This window comes from Bemisia tabaci, chromosome 5 (genome assembly GCF_918797505.1).
Source record: "Bemisia tabaci chromosome 5, PGI_BMITA_v3".
NCBI lineage: Eukaryota > Metazoa > Arthropoda > Insecta > Hemiptera > Aleyrodidae > Bemisia > Bemisia tabaci.
In genome coordinates, this window is record NC_092797.1 from 17,958,888 (window position 1) to 17,973,235 (window position 14,348).

Below are 14,348 nucleotides of genomic sequence, written 5' to 3' on the forward strand. Positions count from 1 at the left end.
TTCGTCGCTCAGTGGTTCAGGGGAAGGAAGATTTTGGACAAACTGCCCGTCGCACAGTGGGTCAGGTGAAGAAAGTTTTCGGACGAACTGTTCGTCGCACAGCGGCCCAAGGAAAGGAAATATCTGGAAAAACTATCCATTACACAATGACTTACAGACGTACGATTTTATGACTACAAAAGTCCCACTTCGGGAAATACACTTCCTTCCCGCGGTGGATGCGCGGGACACTTAAAAAGAGGAAAAACTAGATGTGCAGACGACCCTGAAAAGACGCGCGCGAAGCGAAGCGGAGCGCCGGTTTTTTTTTCTTCTTTTTTTTTTCTTTCTTTTAATTATGATAAATGTTACCCTCTATCTTAGCTCCAACTCTATAGAGAATACTATTTCATCCGATTGTTGTAGGCCTTATCGGCCACACTATTTCCCTCGAAAGCCGTAACATGCAACGATTCTATCACTCGATAGCTCAAAATTCTTTAAAAAAAAAGGCAATAGTGTATTACTCCCGCATGACTCCTGATCGATATATCGAGTCGACTGTGGCCAAGCATCTAAAGAGCGGTTGCGGCCAGAAATCGATAGAGTCCGTCAGAAATCACCGAATTCCACGAAAATAGAGCAAACATTAGCCGATATAGCATTTTAGGCCGCGGCCGCCATCTCGGATTTGGAAATATTGAAAATCCGACCAAAAATTCGAGTTACCAAATGAGAACTACAACCGGATACCGAGTCTCACGAAAATCGCGGAAACAGGTTTCGATTTAGCATTTTCGGCCAGGGCCGCCATATTGGATTTTGAAATTTGGAAAATCTGACCAAAAATTCGAGTTTCCGGATGAGGAGTACAACCGGATACCGAGTCTCACGAAAATGGAGGAAACAGGTTTCGATGTACCATTTTAGGCCACGGCCGCCATATTGGATTTTGAATTTTTGAAAATCTGACCGAAAATGCGAGTTTCCCGATGAGAACTACAGCCGGATACCGAGTCTCACCAGAATCTAGGAAACAGGTGCCGATTTAGCATTTTCGGCCACGGCCGCCATATTGGATTTTGAAATTTTGACAATCCGACCAAAAATTCGAGTTTCCCGATGAGAACTACAACCGGATACCGAGTCCCACGAAAATCGACAAAACAGGTTTCAATTTACCATTTTAGGCCACGGCCGCCATCTTGGATTTTGAAATTTTGAAAATCTGACCAAACATTCGAGTTTCCCGATGACAACTACAACCGGATACCGAGTCTCACGAAAATCGAGGAGACAGGTGCTGATTTAGCATTTTAGGCCTCGGCTGCCATCTTGGATAATGAATTTTGGATGGACGCCCTTTCCGTCGCCTAACCTTGACTTAGGCTAGGTTAGGTTAGGTTAGGTTAGGTTGGGTTAGGTTGGGTTAGGTTAGGTTAGCTTAGGGCACACGACAACGCTGAACTCGGGTTACGCCACACAGCAACACCGGACATAGGTTACATTTTCGACATCTCAGGTGGGACCTACCTATCCCAGTTTTTTAAGAACTGTTCTGTCAATGAAACATATTTCTTGTTAACACGAATTTAAACGTCATTGCTACACTGCATGAAAGTTGCCTTTTTTTTTTTTTTTTTTTTTTTTTTTTGAATAATCAGATTCTGAGCGGAGTACATTGCACTTTTAAAGTTAGTGAGAAATTCGTTTTCTTTTTCAACTGTTGCGGAAGCAATGGAAACTAAAGTTTTCACGAACATGATTACGCGAAAAATACACAAAAGAATAATGACATCAGGAAATCACTCCAGGACAGCTATTTCGTTTAAATCTTTGTTAACTATGAAAATACTAGGGAACGCTTGGGTCATACCTTTGAAACAGGAGGAAAAAGCACATTTGAAATTTTCAGCTTTTTCTTCAGCTAAAAACGCAAGAGCACGCAGTTCGCTCTTGTTGGTTTTTCAGAAAAACTCTTCTAAATCCTAGCGGCTTTAAAACTCACTTTTAATATTCTTCAAACAATTATAGTTCAATCTATAGGAAGCCCGGTACCGCCGAATAACATATTATATTTGTTGAATGACATTTTCTGCGGCGGCGGATCATGCACGCAGCATTTAAACATAGAGTACATAGAGTCGTAATGTAAGTGGGAGAGCTGGCGGCACTTTTAAGCAATTTCCATGTCCCGAATTCCAAGACTCCTGAGTGACGCCGGGTCACTTTTTCGATACAGAATCGATTGTTTGCGATACACGGGTATCCGGCCATCCGATGACAACAACAACAACAACCACCTTTGTGATACCTCGTTCGAAAGAGCATAAAAAAAGAACATTTTTCGCGCAAACCCGAAGTCATCATCTCAAACCGTTTCAAAATGGCGGCCGGTCAAAGTTCAAAATGGCCGAAAATTGGCACCTCTGCTATTTGCACATGGATTTGCTTGAAACTCGGTAACAGGGGGTATTTTGGAACGAGAAAAACGAATTTGACGTTAGATTTTTAAAAAAAACCCTAATTTTTCAAAACGGCCACCGGTTAAGGCTCAAAAAGGCCGAAAATCTGACAAACTCGATTTCTTGCCAATGGATTCACCTTAAATTCGGTATCTAGGGGTATTGTGACCCGAGAAGAACGAATTCGATGTTAGATTTTTAAACAAACCCCAATTTTTCAAAATGGCCCCCAATTAAAGTTCAAAACGGTCAACAATTGGCAACCTCGACTTTTTGCCGATAGATTCGCCTGAAACTCGGTGTTCGGGGCTTTCTGGGTATGAGGAAAACGATAAGCTACGTTGAAACTCGAATTTTTGGTCGGATTGTCAAAATCGGATTGGCCGTGGCCTAAAATGCTAAATCAGCACCTGTTTCCTCGATTTTCGTGAGGCTCGGTATCCGGTTGTAGTTCTAATCGGGAAACTCGAATTTTCGTCAGATTTTCGAAATGTCAAAATCCAAGATGGCGGCCGTGGCCTAAAAATGGTACATCGAAATCTGTTTCGTCGATTTTCGTGAGACTCGATATCCGGTTGTAGTTCTCATCGGGAAACTCGAATTTTTGGTCCGATTTTCAAAATTTCAAGATCCAATATGACGGCCGTGGCCTAAAATGCTAAGGTGCGAGTGTTTCCTAGATTTTCGTGAGGCTCGGTACCCGGTTGTAATTCTCATCGGGAAACTCGAATTTTCGGTCAGATTTTCAAAATTTCAAAAGCCAATATGGCGGCCGTGGCCTAAAATGCTAAATCGAAACCTGTTTCGTCGATTTTCGTGAGACTCGGTATCCGGTTGTAGTTCTCATCGGGAAACTCGAATTTTGGTCGGATTGTCAAAATTTGAAAATCCATGATGGCGGCCGTGGCCTAAAATGCTACATCGGAACCTGTTTCGTCGATTTTCATGAGACTCGGTCTCCGGTTGTAGTTCTCATCGGGAAACTGGAATTTTTGGTCGGATTGTCAAAATTTCAAAATCCATGATGGCGGCCGTGGCCTAAAATGCTAAATCGGCACCTGTTTCCTAGATTTTCGTGAGACTCGGTATCCGGCTGTAGTTCTCATCGGGAAACTCGCATTTTTGGTCAGATTTTCAAAATTTCAAAGTCCAAGATGGCGGCCGCGGCCTACAATGCTAAATCAGCACCTGTCTCCTCGATTTTCGTGAGACTCGGTATCCGGTTGTAGTTGTCATCGGGAAACTCGAATGTTTGGTCAGATTTTCAAAATTTCAAAATCCAAGATGGCGGCCGTGGCCTAAAATGCTAAATTGAAACCTGTTTCGTCGATTTTCGTGAGACTCGGTATCCGGTTGTAGTTCTCATCGGGAAACTCGAATTTTTGGTCGGATTGTCAAAATTTCAAAATCCAATATGGCGGCCGTGGCCGAAAATGCTAAATCGGCACCTGTTTCCTAGATTTTGGTGAGACTCGGTATCCGGCTGTAGTTCTCATCGGGAAACTCGCATTTTCGGTCAGATTTTCAATAATTCAAAATCCAATATGGCGGCCGTGGCCTAAAATGGTACATCGAAACCTCTTTCGTCGATTTTTGTGAGACTCTATATCCGGTTATACTCCTCATCCGGAAACTCGAATTTTTGGTCAGATTTTCCAAATTTCAAAATCTAATATGGCGGCCCTGGCCGAAAATGCTAAATCGAAACCTGTTTCCGCGATTTTCGTGAGACTCGGTATCCGGTTGTAGTTCTCATTTGGTAACTCGAATTTTTGGTCGGATTTTCAATATTTCCAAATCCGAGATGGCGGCCGCGGCCTAAAATGCTATATCGGCTAATGTTTGCTCTATTTTCGTGGAATTCGGTGATTTCTGACGGACTCTATCGATTTCTGGCCGCAACCGCTCTTTAGATGCTTGGCCACAGTCGACTCGATATATCGATCAGGAGTCATGCGGGAGTAATACACTATTGCCTTTTTTTTAAAGAATTTTGAGCTATCGAGTGATGGAATCGTTGTATGTTACGGCTTTCGAGGGAAATAGTGTGGCCGATAAGGCCTACAACAATCGGATGAAATAGTATTCTCTATAGAGTTGGAGCTAAGATAGAGGGTAACATTTATCATAATTAAAAGAAAGAAAAAAAAAAGAAGAAAAAAAAACCGGCGCTCCGCTTCGCTTCGCGCGCGTCTTTTCAGGGTCGTCTGCACATCTAGTTTTTTCCTCTTTTTAAGTGTCCCGCGCATCCACCGCGGGAAGGAAGTGTATTTCCCGAAGTGGGACTTTTGTAGTCATAAAATCGTACGTCTGTAAGTCATTGTGTAATGGATAGTTTTTCCAGATATTTCCTTTCCTTGGGCCGCTGTGCGACGAACAGTTCGTCCGAAAACTTTCTTCACCTGACCCACTGTGCGACGGGCAGTTTGTCCAAAATCTTCCTTCCCCTGAACCACTGAGCGACGAAAAGCTTGACCCGCAGTGCGACGAAAATTTTGTCCAAAAACTTCCTCCCCCTGACCCACTGTGCGACGAAAATTTTGTCCAAAAACTTCTTCCCTCTGACCCACTGTGCGACGATCCGCTTGTCCAAAAACTTTCTCCCCCGACCCACTGTGCGGCCCTGCTCCGGCCGGCTCCCCTCATGCCGCGCACCCCTCGCCTAAAACTTTCAAAGCTCGCCATTTTTAAACGGCTCGGCCGATTTGGCTCAAATTCAATACCAAACCAGTCCTATAGAAGAACTACCACCCATAAAAATTTCAGCTCAAAATATTCATTTTCGCTCGAGTTATCGAGTGGACAAGATTTGACCTCCCCCCACTTTCTAGCCCCACCCCTCAAAATCTATTGCCTCAAATTTCAATTTTCTTTCGCAGAATAGTAGTTCTAATGAGTCTCTACTAAATGCAAAAAAAATGGTCAAAATATCTTTCAACGTAAGGAAGATATAACCACTCAAAAATCGAAAAATCTTCAAAAGGCGGAAATACATACATACATACATACATATAGTTAGTTAGTTAGTTTTAGTTAACGACGATCAGCTTCTAGGCTATTTACATACATAGATACATACATATATATATATATATATACATGAATTTGAATGGCATACAGGGTGATCCAAAAGTCCCTTTCCACCCCCTCTAACTTTTTACCTAATTGAGGTAAAGATTTGAAACTTTGGAGATATTCCTGGGTCAAAGGGAGCTACCTTTTGGCCCCCCTAAAATTTTCAGGGGGCCAACTTTTAATTTTCAAATGGGAAGACCCCCTTTGTGATAGCTCGTTCGAAAGAGCATAAAAAAAGAAAACTTTTCGCGCAAACCCGAAGTCAATATCTCAAACCGTTTCAAAATGGCGGCCGGTTAAAGTTCAAAATGGCCGAAAATTCACACCGGTTATTTGTCGATGGATTTGCGCGAAAATCGGTATGTAGGGGTATTTTGACACGAGAAAAACGAATTTGACGTTAGATTTTCAAAAAAAACCAAAACTTCCAAAATGGCCACCGGTTGAAATTTAAAATGGCCGAAAATTGTCACCTCAGTTTTTTGCTGATGGATTTGCCTAAAACTTGGAATTTGAGAGTATTTTGGCATAAGATAAACAAATTTGAACTTACATTTCTAAAAAAATCAATTTTTTGTCATTTTGAACTTTAACCCGCGGCCATTTTGGAAATTTCGGTTTTTTTGAAAATCTAACGTCAAATTCGTTTTTCTCGTGCCAAAATTCCCCTACATACCGATTTTCGCGCAAATCCATCGACAAATAACCGGTGTGAATTTTCGGCCATTTTGAACTTTAACCGGCCGCCATTTTGAAACGGTTTGAGATATCGACTTCGGGTTTGCGCGAAAAGTTTTCTTTTTTATGCTCTTTCGAACGAGCTATCAAAAAGGGGGTCTTCCCATTTGAAAATTAAAAGTTGGCCCCCTGAAAATTTTAGGGGGGCCAAAAAGTAGCTCCCTTTGACCTAGGAATATCTCCCAAGTTTCAAATCTTTACCTCAATTAGGTAAAAAGTTAGAGGGGGTGGAAAGGGACTTTTGGATCACCCTGTATGCCATTCAAATTCATGTATATATATATATATGTATGTATATATGTATGTAAATAGCCTAGAAGCTGATCGTCGTTAACTAAAACTAACTAACTAACTATATGTATGTATGTATGTATTTCCGCCTTTTGAAGATTTTTCGATTTTTGAGTGGTTTATATCTTCCTTACGTTGAAAGATATTTTGACCATTTTTTTTGCATTTAGTAGAGACTCATTAGAACTACTATTCTGCGAAAAAAAATTAAAATTTGAGGCAATAGATTTTGAGGGGTGGGGCTAGAAAGTGGGGGGAGGTCAAATCTTGTCCACTCGATAACTCGAGCGAAAATGAATATTTTGAGCTGAAATTTTTATGGGTGGTAGTTCTTCTATAGGACTGGTTTGGTATTGAATTTGAGCCAAATCGGCCGAGCCGTTTAAAAATGGCGAGCTTTGAAAGTTTTAGGCGAGGGGTGCGCGGCATGAGGGGAGCCGGCCGGAGCAGGGCCGCACAGTGGGTCGGGGGAGAAAGTTTTTGGACAAGCGGATCGTCGCACAGTGGGTCAGAGGGAAGAAGTTTTTGGACAAAATTTTCGTCGCACAGTGGGTCAGGGGGAGGAAGTTTTTGGACAAAATTTTCGTCGCACTGCGGGTCAAGCTTTTCGTCGCTCAGTGGTTCAGGGGAAGGAAGATTTTGGACAAACTGCCCGTCGCACAGTGGGTCAGGTGAAGAAAGTTTTCGGACGAACTGTTCGTCGCACAGCGGCCCAAGGAAAGGAAATATCTGGAAAAACTATCCATTACACAATGACTTACAGACGTACGATTTTATGACTACAAAAGTCCCACTTCGGGAAATACACTTCCTTCCCGCGGTGGATGCGCGGGACACTTAAAAAGAGGAAAAAACTAGATGTGCAGACGACCCTGAAAAGACGCGCGCGAAGCGAAGCGGAGCGCCGGTTTTTTTTTCTTCTTTTTTTTTCTTTCTTTTAATTATGATAAATGTTACCCTCTATCTTAGCTCCAACTCTATAGAGAATACTATTTCATCCGACTGTTGTAGGCCTTATCGGCCACACTATTTCCCTCGAAAGCCGTAACATGCAACGATTCCATCACTCGATAGCTCAAAATTCTTTAAAAAAAAGGCAATAGTGTATTACTCCCGCATGACTCCTGATCGATATATCGAGTCGACTGTGGCCAAGCATCTAAAGAGCGGTTGCGGCCAGAAATCGATAGAGTCCGTCAGAAATCACCGAATTCCACGAAAATAGAGCAAACATTAGCCGATATAGCATTTTAGGCCGCGGCCGCCATCTCGGATTTGGAAATATTGAAAATCCGACCAAAAATTCGAGTTACCAAATGAGAACTACAACCGGATACCGAGTCTCACAAAAATCGACGAAAGAGGTTTCGATGTACCATTTTAGGCCACGGCCGCCATATTGGATTTTGAATTTTTGAAAATCTGACCGAAAATGCGAGTTTCCCGATGAGAACTACAGCCGGATACCGAGTCCCACTAAAATCTAGGAAACAGGTGCCGATTTAGCATTTTCGGCCACGGCCGCCATATTGGATTTTGAAATTTTGACAATCCGACCAAAAATTCGAGTTTCGCGATGAGAACCACAACCGGATACCGAGTCTCACGAAAATGGAGGAAACAGGTTTCAATTTAGCAATTTAGGCCACGGCCGCCATCTTGGATTTTGAAATTTTGAAAATCTGACCAAAACCTCGAGTTTCCCGTTGAGAACTACAACCGGATACCGAGTCTCACGAAAATCGAGGAAACAGGAGCCGACTTAGCATTTTAGGCCTCGGCTGCCATCTTGGATAATGAATTTTGGATGGACGCCCTTTCCGTCGCCTAACCTCGACTTAGGCTAGGTTAGGTTAGGTTAGGTTAGGTTGGGTTAGGTTGGGTTAGGTTAGGTTAGCTTAGGGCACACGACAACGCTGAACTCGGGTTACGCCACACAGCAACACCGGACTTAGGTTACATTTTCGACATCTCAGGTGGGACCTACCTATCCCAGTTTTTTAAGAGCTGTTCTGTCAATGAAACATATTTCTTGTTAACACGAATTTAAACGTCATTGCTACACTGCATGAAAGTTGCCTTTTTTTTTTTTTTTTTTTTTTTTTTTTTTTTTGAATAATCAGATTCTGAGCGGGAGTACATTGCACTTTTAAAGTTAGTGAGAAATTCGTTTTCTTTTTCAACTGTTGCGGGAGCAATGGAAACTAAAGTTTTCACGAACATGATTACGCGAAAATTACACAAAAGAATAATGACATCAGGAAATCACTCCAGGACAGCTATTTCGTTTAAATCTTTGTTAACTATGAAAATACTAGGGAACGCTTGGGTCATACCTTTGAAACAGGAGGAAAAAGCACATTTGAAATTTTCAGCTTTTTCTTCAGCTAAAAACGCAAGAGCACGCAGTTCGCTCTTGTTGGTTTTTCAGAAAAACTCTTCTAAATCCTAGCGGCTTTAAAACTCACTTTTAATATTCTTCAAACAATTATAGTTCAATCTATAGGAAGCCCGGTACCGCCGAATAACATATTATATTTGTTGAATAACATTTTCTGCGGCGGCGGATCATGCACGCAGCATTTAAACATAGAGTACATAGAGTCGTAATGTAAGTGGGAGAGCTGGCGGCACTTTTAAGCATTTTCCATGTCCCGAATTCCAAGACTCCTGAGTGACGCCGGGTCACTTTTTCGATACAGAATCGATTGTTTGCGATACACGGGTATCCGGCCATCCGATGACAACAACAACAACAACAACAACAACAACAGAGGAGATAGGAATTACCACGTATTCCACACCGCCATTTTGGATCGAAAATGTATCGAAAAAGCGACCCGAACTCGGCGCACACCGGGCTCGGAATTCGTCGAGCAGAACATGGCGCCAGATCTCCCATTTACATTACGACTCCACGTACTCTATGCATTTAAAGATCGCGCCGGTCGGCAAGTCCCTCTGGAAGTGAACACCACAATCTACCGACCGTGCACCCAGCGCTCCGTGCGGCTGTTTAGCGTAGTTATCGCGGAAGAATTTTTGTTGCGTGTGCACGACGACTCTGTACTCCTGGGTTGATTTCTATATAGATTTTTGTTTTTTCTCCACGGAATTTTGACTGTTCAGATGTACAACCTAGGGTATTGTTCGTAGAGCGGGGTGATTTACCGGTGAACAAATTGAAGAAATTGATTTTGATCAATTTACAGCATCAAAACGAACCGAATAAATTTGCCTTAGTCTCAGTGAAGGTAAGAGCCTCCCTGTGCATGGGTACCCAGTGTTGCAAACCTCCAAACCATACTTACCTGGCGTGGGGGTTACCGTGATCAAGAAGGCGGTTCCCCCAGGGCGAGGCCCTTCCATTGCACTCCGGTTGGGCTGACCCCTGCGAGTATCTCAAATGTAGATACCTCGGGCGCGTAATTTTTGGGAGTCGGGACTGCGTTCGCGCTGTCCCGGATAAGCAACCTCATTCTCCTTCCAAAGATCTCTAATCTGGAAGGTGAGCGATCTTATGCTGCTCTGCCGGTAAAATTCGTTCCTCACCTGTAATGACAAGTAGATTCGGACGATGATAGTCGGTTTCTTATGGGACTTTTGTTGTCGAAGGAAAGGCCTGATTTCAAACTCAGAGCCAACCGTGTGAAAGTCTGTGTCCAGCTATGAAACTTAGCCATTCTTCAAGTGAGTTTACGATACAAACTTCAACGCTAAATCATCTACTGTAAATTAGTCCAGTCAATAGAGCACATAGGGGCTAAGTAGAGACAATTTCTGAGGAAACTTTCTTATACAGGGTGTTCGAAAAGTCCCCTCCCCCCCCCCTAACTTTTGACCTAATTGAGGTAGAGATTTGAAACTTGAAGGGTGTTCCTAGATCAAAGGGAGCTACTTTTTGACCCCCCCCCCAATTTTTTTTTGGGTGGGGGGGGGGGGGGGGGGTTACGGATCCTAACTTTTTTTTTCAAATGGGAAGACCACCTTTGTGATACCTCGTTCGAAAGAGCATAAAAAAAGAACATTTTTCGCGCAAACCCGAAGTCATCATCTCAAACCGTTTCAAAATGGCGGCCGGTCAAAGTTCAAAATGGCCGAAAATTGGCACCTCTGCTATTTGCACATGGATTTGCTTGAAACTCGGTAACAGGGGGTATTTTGGAACGAGAAAAACGAATTTGACGTTAGATTTTTAAAAAAAACCCTAATTTTTCAAAACGGCCACCGGTTAAGGCTCAAAAAGGCCGAAAATCTGACAAACTCGATTTCTTGCCAATGGATTCACCTTAAATTCGGTATCTAGGGGTATTGTGACCCGAGAAGAACGAATTCGATGTTAGATTTTTAAACAAACCCTAATTTTTCAAAATGGCCCCCAATTAAAGTTCAAAACGGTCAACAATTGGCAACCTCGACTTTTTGCCGATAGATTCGCCTGAAACTCGGTGTTCGGGGGTATCTGGGTATGAGGAAAACGATAAGCTACGTTGAAACTCGAATTTTTGGTCGGATTGTCAAAATCGGATTGGCCGTGGCCTAAAATGCTAAATCAGCACCTGTTTCCTCGATTTTCGTGAGGCTCGGTATCCGGTTGTAGTTCTAATCGGGAAACTCGAATTTTCGTCAGATTTTCGAAATGTCAAAATCCAAGATGGCGGCCGTGGCCTAAAAATGGTACATCGAAATCTGTTTCGTCGATTTTCGTGAGACTCGATATCCGGTTGTAGTTCTCATCGGGAAACTCGAATTTTTGGTCCGATTTTCAAAATTTCAAGATCCAATATGACGGCCGTGGCCTAAAATGCTAAGGTGCGAGTGTTTCCTAGATTTTCGTGAGGCTCGGTACCCGGTTGTAATTCTCATCGGGAAACTCGAATTTTCGGTCAGATTTTCAAAATTTCAAAAGCCAATATGGCGGCCGTGGCCTAAAATGCTAAATCGAAACCTGTTTCGTCGATTTTCGTGAGACTCGGTATCCGGTTGTAGTTCTCATCGGGAAACTCGAATTTTTGGTCGGATTGTCAAAATTTGAAAATCCATGATGGCGGCCGTGGCCTAAAATGCTACATCGGAACCTGTTTCGTCGATTTTCATGAGACTCGGTCTCCGGTTGTAGTTCTCATCGGGAAACTGGAATTTTTGGTCGGATTGTCAAAATTTCAAAATCCATGATGGCGGCCGTGGCCTAAAATGCTAAATCGGCACCTGTTTCCTAGATTTTCGTGAGACTCGGTATCCGGCTGTAGTTCTCATCGGGAAACTCGCATTTTTGGTCAGATTTTCAAAATTTCAAAGTCCAAGATGGCGGCCGCGGCCTACAATGCTAAATCAGCACCTGTCTCCTCGATTTTCGTGAGACTCGGTATCCGGTTGTAGTTGTCATCGGGAAACTCGAATGTTTGGTCAGATTTTCAAAATTTCAAAATCCAAGATGGCGGCCGTGGCCTAAAATGCTAAATTGAAACCTGTTTCGTCGATTTTCGTGAGACTCGGTATCCGGTTGTAGTTCTCATCGGGAAACTCGAATTTTTGGTCGGATTGTCAAAATTTCAAAATCCAATATGGCGGCCGTGGCCGAAAATGCTAAATCGGCACCTGTTTCCTAGATTTTGGTGAGACTCGGTATCCGGCTGTAGTTCTCATCGGGAAACTCGCATTTTCGGTCAGATTTTCAATAATTCAAAATCCAATATGGCGGCCGTGGCCTAAAATGGTACATCGAAACCTCTTTCGTCGATTTTTGTGAGACTCTATATCCGGTTATACTCCTCATCCGGAAACTCGAATTTTTGGTCAGATTTTCCAAATTTCAAAATCTAATATGGCGGCCCTGGCCGAAAATGCTAAATCGAAACCTGTTTCCGCGATTTTCGTGAGACTCGGTATCCGGTTGTAGTTCTCATTTGGTAACTCGAATTTTTGGTCGGATTTTCAATATTTCCAAATCCGAGATGGCGGCCGCGGCCTAAAATGCTATATCGGCTAATGTTTGCTCTATTTTCGTGGAATTCGGTGATTTCTGACGGACTCTATCGATTTCTGGCCGCAACCGCTCTTTAGATGCTTGGCCACAGTCGACTCGATATATCGATCAGGAGTCATGCGGGAGTAATACACTATTGCCTTTTTTTTAAAGAATTTTGAGCTATCGAGTGATGGAATCGTTGCATGTTACGGCTTTCGAGGGAAATAGTGTGGCCGATAAGGCCTACAACAATCGGATGAAATAGTATTCTCTATAGAGTTGGAGCTAAGATAGAAACATTTATCATAATTAAAAGAAAGAAAAAAAAAAGAAGAAAAAAAAACCGGCGCTCCGCTTCGCTTCGCGGACAAGATTTGACCTCCCCCCACTTTCTAGCCCCACCCCTCAAAATCTATTGCCTCAAATTTTAATTTTTTTTCGCAGAATAGTAGTTCTAATGAGTCTCTACTAAATGCAAAAAAAATGGTCAAAATATCTTTCAACGTAAGGAAGATATAACCACTCAAAAATCGAAAAATCTTCAAAAGGCGGAAATACATACATACATACATACATATAGTTAGTTAGTTAGTTTTAGTTAACGACGATCAGCTTCTAGGCTATTTACATACATAGATACATACATATATATATATATATATATACATGAATTTGAATGGCATACAGGGTGATCCAAAAGTCCCTTTCCACCCCCTCTAACTTTTTACCTAATTGAGGTAAAGATTTGAAACTTGGGAGATATTCCTGGGTCAAAGGGAGCTACCTTTTGGCCCCCCTAAAATTTTCAGGGGGCCAACTTTTAATTTTCAAATGGGAAGACCCCCTTTGTGATAGCTCGTTCGAAAGAGCATAAAAAAAGAAAACTTTTCGCGCAAACCCGAAGTCAATATCTCAAACCGTTTCAAAATGGCGGCCGGTTAAAGTTCAAAATGGCCGAAAATTCACACCGGTTATTTGTCGATGGATTTGCGCGAAAATCGGTATGTAGGGGTATTTTGACACGAGAAAAACGAATTTGACGTTAGATTTTCAAAAAAAAACCAAAACTTCCAAAATGGCCACCGTTGAAATTTAAAATGGCCGAAAATTGTCACCTCAGTTTTTTGCTGATGGATTTGCCTAAAACTTGGAATTTGAGAGTATTTTGGCATAAGATAAACAAATTTGAACTTACATTTCTAAAAAAATCAATTTTTTGTCATTTTGAACTTTAACCCGCGGCCATTTTGGAAATTTCGGTTTTTTTGAAAATCTAACGTCAAATTCGTTTTTCTCGTGCCAAAATTCCCCTACATACCGATTTTCGCGCAAATCCATCGACAAATAACCGGTGTGAATTTTCGGCCATTTTGAACTTTAACCGGCCGCCATTTTGAAACGGTTTGAGATATCGACTTCGGGTTTGCGCGAAAAGTTTTCTTTTTTATGCTCTTTCGAACGAGCTATCAAAAAGGGGGTCTTCCCATTTGAAAATTAAAAGTTGGCCCCCTGAAAATTTTTAGGGGGGCCAAAAAGTAGCTCCTTTGACCTAGGAATATCTCCCAAGTTTCAAATCTTTACCTCAATTAGGTAAAAAGTTAGAGGGGGTGGAAAGGGACTTTTGGATCACCCTGTATGCCATTCAAATTCATGTATATATATATATATGTATGTATATATGTATGTAAATAGCCTAGAAGCTGATCGTCGTTAACTAAAACTAACTAACTAACTATATGTATGTATGTATGTATTTCCGCCTTTTGAAGATTTTTCGATTTTTGAGTGGTTTATATCTTCCTTACGTTGAAAGATATTTTGACCATTTTTTT

General features: G+C 42.1%; 1 non-coding gene across 1 annotated transcript; it reads left to right on the top strand.

Annotated features, from left to right (window-relative positions):
* Positions 1-9,851: 9,851 nt before the first annotated feature.
* On the top strand, positions 9,852-10,013 carry LOC140224727 (U1 spliceosomal RNA). Its single transcript, XR_011899981.1, has one exon. It is a non-coding gene; the product is annotated as a U1 spliceosomal RNA (small nuclear RNA).
* Positions 10,014-14,348: the final 4,335 nt, after the last annotated feature.